This window comes from Callorhinus ursinus, unplaced genomic scaffold (genome assembly GCF_003265705.2).
Source record: "Callorhinus ursinus isolate GAN/ISIS: 27379988/994484 unplaced genomic scaffold, GSC_fseal_2.0 scaffold17, whole genome shotgun sequence".
Classification (NCBI taxonomy): domain Eukaryota; kingdom Metazoa; phylum Chordata; class Mammalia; order Carnivora; family Otariidae; genus Callorhinus; species Callorhinus ursinus.
The window spans coordinates 17441300-17458816 of NW_027397079.1; the positions used below are offsets into that span (position 1 = coordinate 17441300).

Here is a 17517-nt window from a genome sequence, read left to right on the forward strand (position 1 = left end):
GTCCCAGGCAAAGTCACTAAGGCCATAGCACACCTGGACACCTTGTGTAGGTAAATCAGGTGCTACCCCTTTTATGGGAGTTTTACCCATATTTAATATTTTTGTGTTTTCTTCCCAGAGGTAAAGAGAGGCAAACATCAAGCCAAAAATATTTGCAGTTTATGTAGTCATTATACTTTTATTTGGCATGTGTGATCAGTGATGACTTTGTACTAGTCAATATGATCTACCTAATGACATGATTTCTAATATTATTAAACTTTCTCCCTAAGTCCGATACTACAATTAAGACCTTTGCTGTTGAGATTGGGTCTTTGAAAAAAAAAAACTAAGCTAGTGAAAATATAAAGCCCAAATTAGAAAAACCAGTCAGTGCAGGTTTGATTCTGTTGATTACGACTGGGATCATGTGGGGTGAACACAGAAGAGCAGTAAGAGACTTGAGGTCTGATTCAGAGATGATTTGGCCAGTTGGTATTATGTCCAGCTTTTGTTGAAACACCCAATGTTTTGAACAGTGTCTGTCTTTTTTTCTTTTATAAATGTCTGCTGTAAAAATGTGCTTAATGAGAAACAAATAAGTACATTGGTTAGAGAGAATTAAAATAGACTACATAAAATCACCCAAGTTGGTCCAGAAAGTATTCTACAGATAACTAGCTTCAGAATCAAAAAGTCCAGGTGCCTGGGTGGCTTAGTTGGTTAAGAGTCTGCCTTCAGCCCAGGTCATGATCCTGGAGTCCTGGGATCGAACCCCATGTTGGGCTCCCTGCTCAGCAGGGAGTCTGCTTCTCCTTCTGCCCCTCCCCCTGTTCTTTCTCTCTCTCTCAAATAAATTTTTTAAAAATACCAATTTAACCATTTTATATTTATGTAATTAGAGAAAACTGCCTTACCTCCCTAGACATTTATTTTCTTATTTTAAAACTAGCAAAGTTGAATAACATTTTGAAAATCCCTTTGTATTTTAACATTTAGTGGTTCTAACTGTGCTACCCTTTCACAGAAAATCTAGTACATAGACTGTAATGAGGACTAAAGGTGGGTCTGTTGAAGGAGAGCGGACGTAGGACATATAACCCATTATATAATTTCCAGGTAGAGTCTTTTAGAAATTGACCACTTAAGATGTACTTAGAAAAGCAATATTGACATTAGTATTAACATAATTGTTCACAATGCAGAGTACTAACCACTATACAATCACGGTGCGCCACTGGAAGCCACCCAACGTAATTGTTCAAATGGCTTTTTAACACCCCCCCATTGCTATATATTAACTCTAAATAGATATAAGAGTTATTAATTTCTGATATATAAATCACCTTTCATTAATTTATTCAACAATTACTTATTAGATGCCGAATAATCTCTGTCTTCAGATATTTGAATCTAGGAGGAGGAGCTCACTATTCAAGACACTCTAAGACCGTAGTAAATTAATACAGAATAAATTAGTTCAGTGAAAGAGTAGAGTTCATCAAGACTAGTGTATTTAGTGAAGTGTTCTTGGAGAGGGTGGTTTTCATACTCAATCTTAGAGAGTATGTGTGACATAGGTAAGTGGGGAGAATTCATAGGATATTCCCTGGGAGCTGAGAGCACGAAGAGAGTACATATCTTCTCTGGGAAAGTGAGCCTATCAATCTGAATACAATAGAAGCTTCTTTTGGGAAAATAGAATGACACGGGATGGAAAAAGTATATGAAACCCAGTTCTGTAGACTGGCTGGATATATCAACGTAGAGAGTTGGATGACCTCTGTATCTGTAAGTGTTATATTTTTCTACTGTAATGCACAAGCTTGACACATTTTCTTTGATAGGAAGCTTTCCAAGTGTTTGTACAAAGTTTCACTATTATTTTAAATCTTTACTGCTTTGCCTTAGCCTTAAAAAGAAAGTTTAGAAATCTCGACATTGCGCCCTTTTTGTAGAGAGGAAATAAGGCTGAAATGTTAACACAACTGGCTGAATACAATCCATTAAGCACAAAACCCTAACGAATAGTATGTAACATTTTTGTTACACAGAAATCTGCTCAGCTATTGTCAGTGGAAATCTTCTGGATTGATTCAGGCCAGCCATCTAAGCAGTGTAGGGACAAAAAAGTATTAAATGAACAAAAGGCCACGCTAAGAAAACAGAGATTTTTTTTTTTTTAAACTCCAATTGTAGGAAACCATTTGTGGAATTAAAACAAATTGGAACTCTAGAAATATGTAATAATAGTTATTTTACAAATAGGGATACTAAAGCAAAATGCTTATAAAACAGGTGAAATTACCTTAAAAAGTTGAAGTTAATGACAAAAGCAATAATAATGTAGATAGCAGGCACTCTGTCTCTTCCCAAATTCCTGGGCTGGAAGTGGGTTTCCCCTAGTCTTTATGGTAGTTAACTAGGTACATGCTTTATAGTGTAAAACTTATATGTTATTTATTTCTTGCAATCAGAGAATGTGGTAAGCATCATGATTCCCATTTTGTAAATGAGAAAACTTAAACCAGTCAGAAAGTGGTGGTAGAGACAAGACTTAAAATAAGCTTTGGGGAAGGGTTAAAATACAGAAGATAGAATATTGCTGTTTCCCTCTCATTTCATAAGCTTTTATGGGCTATTCCATACTTGGAGGTTTACCTGTAACACATTTACTGTAACACTGTAAGAGGGGAGCTAGTGAGGTTGAATTTGATTTTCTGGGGTAGTGTGGTTTTAAACTTTCTAATGCCAAACTATTTCAAAGACCTTTTAGAAAAAGATAGTGTAGAAACAGGTTTTTTTTGTTCCTGTTTTTCTTTCTTTTTTTTAAAAAAATCTTTCTCCAAACAATAAAGAAAAAAATGAATGAAAAACTCAATCATCAATGAAATAAGGAGACTGATAACAATCCTCAACCCTACATTTTGAAGGATCACCAAATGCTCAGAAATCTGAAATGAAGGGGGTTACTGATACCCTGCATCCTTCAAAGCTCATTAAAGAACTGATCTTTCCAAAAGCCACTGTGAATGTGATTGTCAAGGGAGCAAAAGAGTGAAATAAGGAGGGAAACAGTGGTCACTTGAGGCTAAGAGCAGGCCACTTATAACTCCTGAATGTTGAAAAGGAAGGGGAAATGTTTCCAATGTTACCAATGACAAAAGAAAAATTCCGAAAGCTTTACTTGATATGAACATTTTACTGAGTGAGAAACTGTTGGTGAACAGGGAGACTTCAAAACCTAAAGTTGTTAGTAGTTACAGCTCAGTTTACAAAGCAAGAATGAGTAAGTACATTGTTTTTTATTTTCAGTAATTTGTTACTGGAAACTCACTTTCCTCTCCTCTCCTGCCTGAGCTTACTGGTTTATAGCTAATTAGCTAGGAAGCTCTAAGGTCACGCTGACATGAAGAAGGCTTAAGCTTTATTTAAGGTCAGAGTCAGCATTTCAGGGAAATTGATACAATTTGACATTTTGGTTATGTGACTAGGAGTGTTTGGTCTAGGGGTACATTCAAGTTGTGGTCTCCACTTTAGTTTTTATTTAACACCAATTAAAAAAAAGTGACAGACTTGGCAAAATGTTTTGGAGGTATGTAATCCAAGCAAACCTGTTTGACGTTATTTCCTTCCTCACTGCCCTCCCCTCTGTTCTGGCCTTTTGTTTCCCTCCTTTGGTTTAGTAAATAATTTACCCAATACTTGAATAATGAATAATTAAAAAAATGAACCAACATGGGATCTCTTACAGAGGCTTAAAAAAGGAAAAGAGTAAAGCCAAAAGCAAATGAAGAAAATACCACACAAAAGGAATTAACCAAGGAAACAGAAGAAGAATTCAAACTGCTTTCTATTCTTTCAGAAACATTTCTTTCCCTCTTGCTCTTTCTCTCTCTCCCTCTCTGGATCCACAAAGTTACAAAGGCTTAAAGAGATACTAAAAGACAGGAGAACTAAATGAAGTGGCAGGACTCAAGTAATAAAGGGAAGCAAAACATAAAAGCATTATAAAGATAAAAGCAATATAAGAAGAAACAAAAACAGTAAACTGAAATATGGAGGAATAGTGAACAAGCCTAATGAAATAATGTACAATAAAGTGAAAAAAAAACTGCAAAAATAATTAGTAATATAGTTTGACTATATCTTAAGTGATGCTCCTGAAGAATTGTCCCATCCAAAATGCCAGTAGCACCCACTCTGAGAAGCACTAGAGGTGATGTATAGCTTTGAGCCTGAAGTCAGACTGCCTGGAAGTGTACAAGTGTCTTCTCATCCTCATCATTGCTACTTACCTCCCTCTGCCAAATTTAAAATGTAAAAGGAAAGAGTCAAAGGTGAATCTATCTGATGACCTCTATTTTCTTTGTGGATTTGGATGTGATGTCTCCTGAGACTGTGTGTGGAATAGGAGGTTTGAAAATAGTGTAAAAGTCTTACTATAATGGTTTTGTATTTATTTAAGGTTGAGGACTATGAGTTAATTTGTAGTGACTGCAAATTTCTTACTAGTGGTTCTTAATCTCTTGGGGGGAGGAGTGGAGTAGTTGAAGGTTAAATTGATCTGGGGTCGAAATTTTATATGACACGTGGGAAAGAAGGACAAAAGAGAAGGGAGTTGAAGATATTTTAAGAGATTCATTGAGGTGGTTGGCCCTGAAGTCCAGATTGGATAGAGGAGAAATTAAAGACAAAAAGATTTAGAGAAAAGGGAATGGCAGAGAAGTCAGTTGTCGAATCACTAATCTATTGTCCAATGAATTAAAATTTTTAGTAGCATTTTTGATACTGTGGATTTTCACTGTGATATTGATTGGTCCCTCCTTATTGAAGGAAACTCTTTATATGATCACTCAGCAAGTACTTAGCATTGAAAAGCATGGGGCTAGGCCCTTCCTCATTGTACATCTTCAGTGAGGAAGCACCCAAATGACTTTATTTCCAAACCTGATACCTCTTTTTGTGATCTTTATCCCATGATCATATTCTCCCATGCGTGCTTACTTTGTCCTTTTTTTTTTTTTATCATGAAATCTTTTACACACACAAACATACTCAGGTCCTTGTATTCCTAATCTTCTATCACCCTTTAATACCATCTATTTTTTAAATTATAATCTCTTTTCTTTTCCCAAGTTCATCAACAACTTCTTGAGAAGGTCTAAGATGGACCTCAAGACCTAGCTGAGTTATAACTGCCTCTCTAAATGTTTCTCTGATGATTACTTGGAATTGTTTGCCCCATCTAGACAATTACCTTTTAGATAGGAGTTACTGAGTGATTGTTGTTTAATTTAGTGAAGTAAAATATATGCCCTGCCTCACCTGATAGGGAAATAATTTACTGTAATACAAAGTTAGAATAAAGCAATAACAGAAGTATAAATATCAGGAAGGAACAATTAGTTCTGACAAGGGTAATCCAGGAAGGCTCTCTGTAAGAAGATGAATTTAAACTGTATCTGGAGGGTGAATAAAATGTTGATGACAGAGACAGTGGGGAGAAGAGGAAAGGAAGACAGTTTGAACAAAGATACTAAAATATGAGATCCTAACTAATTTTGTATATTTAAAGATAAAATATTTTAATACATTTTCACAGTATTATATGGTCTATAATATTTTTAAATACTTCAATATATAATATATAGATTTAGTTTTAATTTACACACTGTTGGCCAGTTAATGTTTAAAGTATTCTTTTTTTTCTTTTTCTTTTCACTGCTTGCTAAATAAATTTTTATTATTGTCTTTATCTGAAAAAGCTTCATAGAAAATTGTGGTTTGGTTTATTACCTCTCAGCAGCCTGCTCCTGAGTTCTAAGGAAGCTTGCCTTCTTCTGAGGTATCTGATCTTTCTCCTGGGCAAGAGACATTTTGGCATGGTTCCCCTCTTCTTTTTAACTTCTTTCTTAGGCTTCTTCTCGTAGACTGGGTTGTTTGGTATAGCAGCTTGAGCTTTCTTATACATTTCCTCCATCATGTCTGGAGTTATATTGTTCTTTATGTATTGAGAGAATTGTTTCTTATAAGCACCCTCATCTTCTTCATTTAGGTAATACATGTAATCAACTTTCTGACCCATGATGTGCTTCTGATGTTCTTCTGTATTGAATTCTTTGCTTTCTGAATCATAACCAGGGAATTGTTTGATACTGTGAGGGAGAGACAAGCTTCCATCCACAGCTCCTCTGAGGGCCCCAAAAACTTTATTTCCAGTAGTAGTTCTGGCAAGCCCAGCAATCCAAATAGCAGGTGAAGGCACCAGGTTGACCATCAATGCTGTCCACATTGTATTCCTTTCTAAGTCACCCTCACTTGGCCTTCATACATCTTGTCCATGCCAAACCTACTAAGAAGACTGCAGGCCAGCAACAGAACAATACAATATGCTGCAGCATAATTTGTCAGGCCAACCTTCACACCATACTTTGGGAGTTCACGAGCATGAGCTGCACAAACTATCATTTATCTCCTCTATGGGCATAAGCAATCAGACAAATGATACCTCTGTTGGTGACACGAACCATTGTCCTGTATTTAGGTGTATTATACTTATTTTATCCTGAATTACCAAGCGTTTCCAAGCATAGTAATCAGTTTATCCTCTTGTCATCTTCTAAATGTCACTTGGTATCTCTTGAAACAAACCTTATTCTTGACAACTTTAACAAATCCCATCCTGTAGAACAGAGACTGGTGTCCTCACCTAGCCACAGACCAGCAGGCCCAGCAACATTCTTGGGGGCAGGGGGTGTTCATGTTTGAAGTATTCTTGGGGCGGGGGTGGTTGGTTAACATGTGAAAAAACCCCACAATATTACACAGACAATGACTAAAGTTGCTTCATCTATTCTTGTCTCTCCGTCTCTCAAGTAAAGCAATATATTTTATTAGATGAACACTATTCATTTGACCAACAAAAAATCAAATATGTGAATTGGGTAGAACCTCTGTACAAGCTTTTATACCTATACTTATATATTATATAAGGATCTAGTGAATCCAGTGCCCAAGTTGTCAGAATGGCTCTGTATGGTTAGAATTCTTGAGCCAGTCCTGGACTGGAGATAGGAGATTGCCAAGAGCTTTTTGTGCCTGACTCAAAATAAAAGACTAGCTGTATATTTCTTCTATAATATTGTAATACTTGCCTGAAGTGATCTTTTCATAGAAGAGGAACTACATTAAAGCATATAAAATAGACTGTATGACTGTTTTGTGCTTGTTGGCTAATAAATGTGTGAGTGGTGGAATTCCATATTACATTTATTCTTATAGTAACATACTCCATGGTAGCAAGTTTATAAAGAGTAATTACACATCTGTCTTTAAATACAGGAGGTTACCAGTGTTTACCGAAAATAATCCAACAGATAGGACAACCAAACTTAGGTAAAGCAGTTTATAATGATAATTGTTACGAAAATAAGTGGTCTGTTGTTAAGATCAGGCTTCTTGTTACTGTTTAGGAAGATGATAAATCCATGACCTTTTAGCATACATAAGAAAAATAATTTTTTAGCAGACTTTTCAAAATATTCCTAATTTAGAGTTTCTGACTGCGCCTGTTAACTTTAATTTATCCATTCAGCTTGATTTATTGGATCCTACTTCTGTGCTACCTCCTTTCTAGGGCTCAGGGATAAAGTGGAGAATTAGACAGACAAGGTCCTTGCTTTCACGCACTTAACGTTCTATGGTAGCACAAGACATTCAAGTGTTCAAGAATTCTAAATAAGATTTCCAATTTTCTCTTGGGTTTCCATGAGGTTATTGAGAAGTGAAACAAAATTCAGTTTTGGTATCTATATTTCTTTTTCTTTAAAAATTTAGTACATTACCAAAACACATTCACCAAAGCAACTTTTTTTTTTTTTTTTGGTTAAGAAACTGGTTATTCTTATCAAACAAATAGAGACTTACCTTCTTCTTTGTATAAATTATATATTTTCAACAAGTGCAGAGCAGTGTTTATGGAAAGCTTTTTTCCAAATAGGTACAACCTCTGTTGCCAGAATAATTGCAGTCTCAGTAATTATAAATTAAACAATAATAATAATAACATATGTACAACACACTTGTATATGCAATGCACTCTCCTAAGAAAAGGGAGGATTCAAAAGTAGTGAAAGAAAATTTCCTATGCCACAGTCACTTGTACTTAAGGTGGGTTGGTGGTTCTCTTCAGGATCAGGTCTACCAGCTCACCAGGGTTTTGATCCCTTCATCAACAACATCTTAAAATTTAGCCCTTATATGTGTACAACATTGCCTTTCTAAAGTCATGTCACCTGGATCTTAAGATCTGCAAAGATCTTCTTCCTTTCAGTAGATTGCTTTTTTCCTTTTGTTGATAGTTTCCTTTACTGTGCAGAAGCATTTTATTTTGGTGTAGTCCCAATGGTTTATTTGTTTATTTTTTGTTAGGTCTTCTCAGGCAAGGGAAACAATCTAGAAAAATATTGCCATGGCTTATGTCCAAGTTATCACTGCCTGTGTTTTCTTCCAGGAGTTATATGGTTTTATGGTTTCAGATCTCACATTTAGGTTTTTAATCCATTTTGAGTTTATTTTTGTGTATGGTGTTAGAAAGTGGTCCAGTTTTTATTCTTTTGCATGTAGCTGTCCCATTTTTCCAGCACGATTCATTGAGGAGACTGTTTTGCTCTTACATGTTCTTGCCTCCTTTGTCGTAGACTAATTGACCATATAACTGTGGGTTTATTTCTGGGATTTCTATTCTGTTCCATTGATCTGTGTCTCTTTTTTTGTGCTAGTACCACACTGTTTTGATTACCATAGCATTGTATATATCTTGAAGTCTGGGATTGTGATATACCTCCAGCTTTGTTCTTCCTTAAGATTGTTTTGGCTATTCAGGGTCTTTTGTGGTTCCATACAAATTTTAGGACTATTTGTTCTAGGTCTGGGAAAAACACAGATGGTACTTTTGTAGGGACTGCATTGAATCTGTAGATTGCTTTGGATATTATGAACATTTTAACAATATTAATTCTTAGGATGACTTTCATTTAACAACCACCTGGCTGAGTAGGGAATTTTTGTCCTTGCCTGGGAGCTGTTAGAGGGGCAGAGCTCAGACCCCCCTTTCATCCTCTCACACTGTGCCTGCTGGTTCTGCTCAATAGTTTGAACAAAAGCTGTAGTTGAGTTTCTTAATCCATTCTTGCTGAGTTACCATTGGCAGTCATTAGTTCTCCTTCATAGTTTTTTTTTTCTGTTAATGCAGATATTTTCCCATATACCTCTTTTAATAGGTATTTTAACAGAAATGAGGAATAAGAAGTTCAGCCAGAGACTTTATCTTATGCTGCCATTCTGCATTCTAGAATTTGATTGACAATTGATTGTTTTTGAGAGGATGATGAAGACTTTCCTCAAAAAATTAACTTCTTTTAAAAAAAGAGAATATTATAAACTTTTCTAAGACAACGTAAACTTGTCAAAACCCCAACTGAGCAGACTGCTTTCTATTCTTTAGTGCTTTTTCTGAGAAAAATCCTTCATATGTGTGGTTAGTTGTGATCTCTGATTCCACTAGCATTTATTGGCAGTTTTTACATACAAACCACCACAATTCAAACAGCAACTTCTGGTGACTTCTCTACTGAGCTACGACTTCTATCCTAAACTGCTCGCTTTCTTTTTTAAATTGTCTGTGCTGTTCTCTCTCTGTTTCTCTCCGTTTTGTGCCTATGTCAGTTTCTGTCCCTATCTCTCCTTCCCTCCCCCCAACTTCTGGACCTTTCTCCCTTCCTCCAAAGCTACTTCGGACAAGACAGAGAAAAGACTTGAGGCAGCTTGCCAGTGTCTTGTATCCAAAGACTATTCTCCACCCGGTGGAGAATCATTATCACTTAGGGAACCTCACTCCAGTGACATCTCCTCCTCCCTTCTACTCCCCGTTTCCTCAGAGAGAATTACCACGGCACTGAACCCTCCCTCTTCTCACCCTCACTCATAAATCTTATCACCACAGAATGTATTTGAGTTAAACTGTTAGGAGACTTAGTTTCCAATTTCAGAATTTTCCTTTAGAAATTTTTATTTTACAAATAAGTTCTTTCATAGAGTTTAACTTAGCTAAATCTCAATTGAAGAAAAATAAAAGCAAAAAGTAGTTATTTGGCATGCTGATCACTTTTCCCTGAACAACTTTAGTTTTCTCATTCGTCTGCTGGTAATTTTTTTCGGTATCCGTTGCTGTATATTGTAAAAACCTTCCTGAGTTCTAAAAGGCCTACTTGGGAAAGCAGTAGAAAACAATTAATAATTGTTATCTTGACAGGTTTATATGTTTGCATAAAATCCAGTTGAGAAACCCAATATGCCATTATAAAGGTGGTAAGAAACACAGAACACTCATAATTATGTACAAATATGGAAGGGGGCTACTTCCATCAAGGTTTTAGTAGAATTATTAAATGAAGATGTATATACAAGAATCTAAAATTTTCCCAATATGTTGTCACAAAATTAGCTCAGTCATCTCTTAATATAACCAAACATCAACATTACATGGTAGTATTTTCTGAAAGAATAGGAGAGGATGAGGATGGGTGATTATCTCATTATAGTCCGTGCCTCTCACAGTGACGTCCGACAGCTGCTTGCATGAGAATCTGAGTGCTTTCTAAAAATGCAGAGGGGCACCTGGGTGGTGCAGTTGGTTAAGCTGCCAACTTTTGATTCTGGCTCAGATCATGATCTCAGGGTCCTGGGATTGAGCCCTGCGCTAGGCTCCGTGCTCAGCACAGTCTGCTCGTCCCTCCCCCTCTGCTCCTCCTCTCCCCCCACCCCCCACTCGTGCGTGCTCGCTCTCTCGAATGAATGAATACTTTAAAAATGCCGATTTCTGAATCTTCTCCACACTTACTGAGTCAAAATCTCTGAAAGTAGGACCCTGTCATCTTCATTACATGAGCTCCCTGGTTGATTTTTATGTACACTGAACTCTGAGACTTAGTGAATTAGGTAGTATTACGCAAAAGGTAAAATCGGGTAATAAAACTTAAGTGCCGTCCCCCTTTCTCCATTTCAGAGGAAGATGTTTTTCTTGAGTCTTTTTTTTTTTTTTAAAGATTTTATTTATTTGACAGAGACACGGCGAGAGGGGGAACACGAGCAGGGGGAGTGGGAGAGGGAGAAGCAGGCTTCCCGCGGAGCAGGGAGCCCGATGCGGGGCTCGATCCGAGGACCCTGGGATCACGACCTGAGCCGAAGGCAGATGCTTAACGACTGAGCCACCCAGGTGCCCCCTTTCTTGAGTCTTTTTAACTGCTTGACCAAAGAACAAAAATCAAACAACCTGTTAGAATCTCCTACTTCAATTTCAGACAATTTCATAGATGAAAATGGCCTTGAGTCTAATAGAATGACTGTTACATAATTTTCTCTGATTCTTTTTTTTATGCGTTTATCTAGTCCCAATTATCCTTAGATACATCTAAGTCCTCATCATAAAGCACATATGATTTTCTGTCTTGCCATGAACTCTTTAAATTCATATTCTGGATAGTTATGTGAGCAGTGCAATTAATCCAACAATACTTGTGGAACACTGAACCAATTAGGTTAATAAGGAGGGGGAAAAACGTAAACTTGATGAAGAAGAAAATTGGATAAACTCATTTGACATTTGGAAATAAAACCACAGGGGAGCTTAATATATTTTAGGAAATATTTAGGCCCCTTTATATATTTTAGGAAAAATAAATCCAAATTGGTCCCAAATTATCAGTCATATTCAAAACAGTGAGATGCCATTTACAATTTAATAACTTTGAGGACCATTATTTTGTAATTGATTATCATTTAGGTTCAAGCCAATGCTGGTGTTCTCTCTGAATTCTTTTGATAAAGAAATGTCAAGTAAATTGATGGTACAACCAAGAACAACTTGTTTTCAAGCATAAATATTCCAAGCAGCTGTTTACATGAAAGCAAATAACACACAAATTATACACTGTTGGGGAGCAAGAATTCCTGTCCCCTCAAAGGTTCTTCTAGCTGAACTAAGAATCAAATTGACATGAGATAGATTAACGGGAGAAAACCAAATTTAATAGGTGTATGAATGATGAAGCCACATAGACCTGGAAATTCAGGTGACATGTATGTCATTCTGAATTAGGGAGAAGGCGGTAGGGGCCTGGGATTTCAGAGGAAAGGAATGCACTTCACAGGACAATAAGAAGAGCAGATGTTGGGTAATTAGATGTTTTCTCTGCCATACACATGGGTCACTCAGATAAAATTTATCTCCGTTAATAATCCTTATTCTGAGAAAGACCCCCCCAATTTAGATTCTTCTGTGTGGTTAAGGGAGGAACAAAAGTTTCTTTTGAACCCAGAGGGTCTCAAGTGCCTTCAGCTCAAAATAATTCACATACCAAAGTGGCACATTTGGGGGGCTGGGGGGAATGGGGCAGCTGTCCTGAACCCCCCTTCAATGCTCTCTATCCTTAATTTTGCAATAAAAGAGATTCTTCCAGAAAGTAAATCCTGTTCCAGTTGTTTGTTCTATGAGAATTTGGTTTCAGGGTGTGGTTGGTATATAGTAAAAAGAATGTCTGTCTTCAGCTATCCCCCAATTTGCTAAATTATAAAGGACTGGCTTTTTGATAATTACTGGGTGGATACTCTGATTGTCAAGACACTCAAAGCCAATTTTGGTCCACAATTAGAAAGGTGTGTGTGTTTTTTTTTTTTTTTTAAGATTGATTTATTTGAGAGAGAGACCGTGTGTGAGGGAGTTAGGGTCAGAGGGAGAGGGAGACAAGCAGACTCCCTGCAGAGTGGGGAGCCCCATGCAGGGCCCAATCCCAGATTCTGAGATCATGACCTGAGCCGAAAGCTAGAGTCAGATGCTTAACCTACTGAGCCACTCAGGTGCCCCTCAGTTAGAAAGTTTTAACCCTTCTAGCTAGTATATGTCTTCCTTTCTTTTTTAAGCTTCTTTTTTGTTTTGTTTCAAATTTTTATTTAAATTCTAGTTAGTTAACATACAGTGTAATCTTGGTTTCAGTAGTAAAATTTAGTGATTCATCACTTACATGTAATACCCAGTGCTCATCATAACAAGTGCCCTCCTTAACCCATCACTCATTTAGCTCATCCTCTACCCATCTTCCTCCATCAATCCTGTTTGTTCTCTATAGTTAAGAGTCTCCTATGGTTTGCACCCCTTTCTTTTTTTCCTTCCCATATGTTCATCTTTTTTGTTTCTTAAATTCCACATAGAGTGAAATCACATGGTATTTGTCTTTCTCTGACAACTTACTTAGCAAAATACACTTTAGCTCCATCCATGTCATTGCAAATGGCAAAGTTCCATTCTTTTTGATGGCTGGGTAATATTCCATTGTGTGTGTGTGTGTGTATCCTCTTTATCCATTCATCAGTCGATGGACATTGGACATTTGGGCTCTTTCCATAGTTTGGCTATTGTTGATAATGCTGCCACAAACATCTGGGTACATGTATCCCTTTGAATTTGTATTTTTATATCCTTTGGATAAATACCTAGTAGTACAATTGCTGGGTCATAGAGTAGTTCTATTTTCAACTTTTTGAGGAACCTCCATACTGTTTTCTAGAGTTGCTGCACCAGCTTGCATTCCCACCAACAGTGCAGGAGGGTTCCCCTTTCTCCGTACCCTCACCAACACTTCTTGTTGCTTGTGGTGTTAATTTTAGCCATTCTGACAGGTACTCATGGTGGTTTTGCTTTGTATTTCCTTGATGATGAGTGATATTGAGCATCTTTTCATGTGTCTGTTAGCCCTCTGGATGTTTTCTTTGAAAAAAAATGTCTATTCATGTCTTCTGCCCATTTTTTTCAACTGGATTATTTGTTTTTTGGGTGTTGAGTTTGATAAGTTATTTATAAATTTTGGATACTAACCTTTTATCACATATGTCATTTGTAAATATCTTCTCCCATTCTGTAGGTTGCCTTTTAGTTTTGTTGTTTCTTTTGAATGTGCAGAAACTTTTTTTATCTTGATGAAGTCCTAATAGTTCATTTATGCTTTTGTTTCCCTGGCCTCCATTGATGTGTTTTGTAGGAAGTTGCTACAACTGAGGTCAAAGAGGTTGCTGCCTGTGTTCTTCTCTAGGATTTTGATGGTTTCCTATCACACATTTGGTCTTTCATTCATTTTAAATTTATTTTTTTGTATGGTGTGAAAAAGTGGTCCAGTTTAATTCTTCTGCATGTTGCTGTCCATTTTTCCCAGCACCATTTGTTGAAGAGACTATTTTATTTCCATTGGATATTCTTTCCTCCTTTGTTGAAGATTAGTTGACCATACAGCTGTGGGTCCATTTCTGGGCTCTCTATCCCGTTCCACTGAACTATGTGTCTGTGTTTATGCCAGTGCCATACTGTCTTGATGACTGTAGCTTTGTATTAGAGCCTGAAGTCCGGAATCGAGATACCTCTAGCTTTGCTCTTCTTTCTCAGGATTGCTTTGGCTGTTCAGGTCTTCTATAGTTCCATGCAAATTGTAGGATTGTTCTAGCTCTTTGAAAAATGCTGGTGGGTTTTGATAGAGCTTACATTGAATATGTAGATTGCTTTGGATAATGTTGATATTTTAACAAAGTTTGTTCTTCCAATCCATGAGGCTGGAATGTTTTCCCATTTCTTGGTGCCCTCTTTAATTTCTTTCATCAGTGTTCTGTGGTTTTCAGAGTACAGATCTTTCTCCACTTTGGTTAGGTTTATTCCTAGGTATCTTATTGTTTTTGTTGCAATTGTAAATGGGATTGCTGCCTTGATTTTTGTTTCTGCTGCTTCATTATTGTGTATAGAAATGCAACAGATTTCTGTATATTGAGTTTACATCCTGTGACTTTGATGAATTCATGTATGAGTTCTAGCACTTTTTGGTAGAGTCTTTTGGGTTTTCTACATAGAGTATCATGTTGTCTGCAAATAGTGAAAGTTTGACTTCTTCCTTGCTGATTTAGATGCCTTTTATTTCTTTTTGTTGTCTGATTGCTGAGGCTAGGACTTCCAGTACTATGTTAAATAGGAATGGTGATAGTGGACATCTCTGACTCATTCCCGACCATAGAGGAAAAGCTCTCAGTTTATCCCCATTGAGGATGATAATAGTTGTGGGTCTTGCATATGTGGCCTTTATGATGTTGAGGTATATTCCATCTATCCCTACTTTGTTGAGGATTTTTATCAAGAATGGATGCTATATGTTCTCAAATACTTTTTCTGCATCTATTGTGAGGATCATATGGTTCTTATCCCATTTATTAATGTGGTTTATCATGTTGATTGACTTGAGAATATTGAACCACCTCTGCAGCAGAGGAGTAAATCCCACTTGATGGTGGTGAATAATTCTTTTAATGTACTGTTAGACTTGATTTGCTAGTATCTTGTTAGGAATTTTTGCATTCATGCTCATCAGGGTTATTGGCCTATAATGGGAATAGATAATTTGAACAGACCCATAACCAGAAATTGAATCAGTAATCAAAAATCTCCTCTCAAAAATGTCCAAGCCAGATGGCTTCCCAGGGGAATTCTACCAGACATTTAAAGAAGAGTTAATGCCTATTCTCAAACTGGTCCAAAAAACAGAAATGGAAGGAAAACTTCCAAATTCATTCTACAGGGCCAGCACTAGCTTGATTCCAAAACTGCACAAAGACCCCACAAAAAAGGAGAATTACAGGCCAAATGTTTTTCACCTCTACTCAAAAACTTTGTTGTTGTTTACTGTTTTTCACGTTCTTTCAAAAGAAATTGGTTATGGTTCATTTTTAGAAAAATTAAGGTATTAATAGAGTATATTTTCATGTATGGTCTCAAATATACTACCATGATATAAGGACTTCTTGGAAACTGAAAAACAGGGGTATTTTTTATACATTTAGATAGAAAAGTTAATAAAAACTTTGTTCTAATGAGTGTAGGACTTTGATAAACATTCTTAATCCATTCAGCAAACAAGTACTACAGAGGGTCTGCATATGTATGCATATGTATGTACACAAACTATGTACCTACAGAGGGTCTGCATATGTATGCATCCATTTACAGTGATGCAAATGGGAAAAACAGAGTCCCTGAACCCAGAGTTGAGAGTCAAATGAGATGATTCATATTTAAAAGGAAGACGGCCCCTTTGATACTCAGACTTGGGTATCAGTAAGAAATGGATACAGTTAGTAGTAAGGAAATGGGTTGCATATAATTACAGAAAAATGAATCAGGAAACACTCAGGCAAGGAGTTTCATGTTCTCTGAAAAGAACTGGAGTGCAACCATTTGGAGATTTATATGACTGACAGATAGTATCTGCATGTGGTTAAAATCACTCTATCAATTTTTGCAAAATGTAAGAAAACCAAATCCATTTCTCCTTTGGTGGGATGTGAGAATGTCAGAGGCAGCTAACATAATGAGAAAAATTTCTCTGAAAGTGTGACTGGCGAAAGCCTGAAGCAAATAAAAACTTCAAGGGGTCTCAGAGCTATAGAAAGTGGCAGAGAAGTAGTGGTATCTTTCTCCTGACAAGTGGCATGGACTCCTCATTTTTCTATGAAGATGTCAGAAGAGGCTGTCTGATGGTTTGAATATAAATGTCTTGCTGTCTGGCATGATGTTCACCTGAGTGTCCCTGACAAATTCATATTTAATAAAGTTTTCCCTGACATTGAACAAAAGAGCAGTCTTTCCAAAAGGCAAATCTCATCAGTGTAGATACCAGAAATAATTCCATACAGCCAAGAACTGGTTATTTTTGCCCAAGTTATCTGTATAATTCTTGGTCTGTTTAGATATAAACTGTATCCTCCAGTATTAAACTTAGGAAGATTAAAATTGTAAAGGAAAATTTGTCTTGGAGATTTTCATTCTCCCTTTCAGGGCCCCGTATCCCTTAGGGAGATATCTTGGCCATCAAGATCTGATTTTGGTTTTTCCTCTTGAGACTAGTCATTCATTTCCTATTGTGCATTTATATTTATGTGTTGTCCTCTTCTGAGATTTCTTTCATAGTAAAACTCTTCTCTAAATATGGAAGGAAGAAAAATCAAGTTATGGAGTTTCAAATGTTAACAGGTAGCATTGTCTTGGTACTACTAAAATTCTACACAGTCAGCTCTAGGCTGACTTATGTCTAATTCAGAACTTTCATTTGGTAAAGATCAGTTACCTTAATGCTCCTTATCTATTAAATCTAACTCGGGTTTTATTTATAAGCTTGAATGAAAATAATCCACCTTAACTTGCCTAGAATTTCCATTTTTCTGCTTGCCAGCAGAGAAAGTATACATGATGAAATTTATTCTTTACTGCCGTAAGTCTGGTAGAATATCACTTGAAAGTCATTCCTTCAGAAATATTTAATGAAGATTTCAACATGCCAAGGTTTTTATACATAGAAGTTAGGGGGAAGAGTGGCACAAGGAGCCAAAATAACTTTGCAAAATTAGTTTTTTGTTTCATGGGGAAATGAACCATGGAAGTGTGTTAATTGG

At 36.6% G+C, this 17517-nt stretch overlaps 1 long non-coding RNA gene and 1 pseudogene across 1 annotated transcript in view; one reads left to right on the plus strand and one right to left on the minus strand.

The window, feature by feature from the left end:
• Positions 1–17517, plus strand: part of LOC141374348 (uncharacterized) — a 248275-nt gene that overhangs the window by 127913 nt on the left and 102845 nt on the right. The window lies entirely within an intron of this gene.
• On the minus strand, positions 5771–6663 carry LOC112834542 (large ribosomal subunit protein uL18-like; annotated as a pseudogene).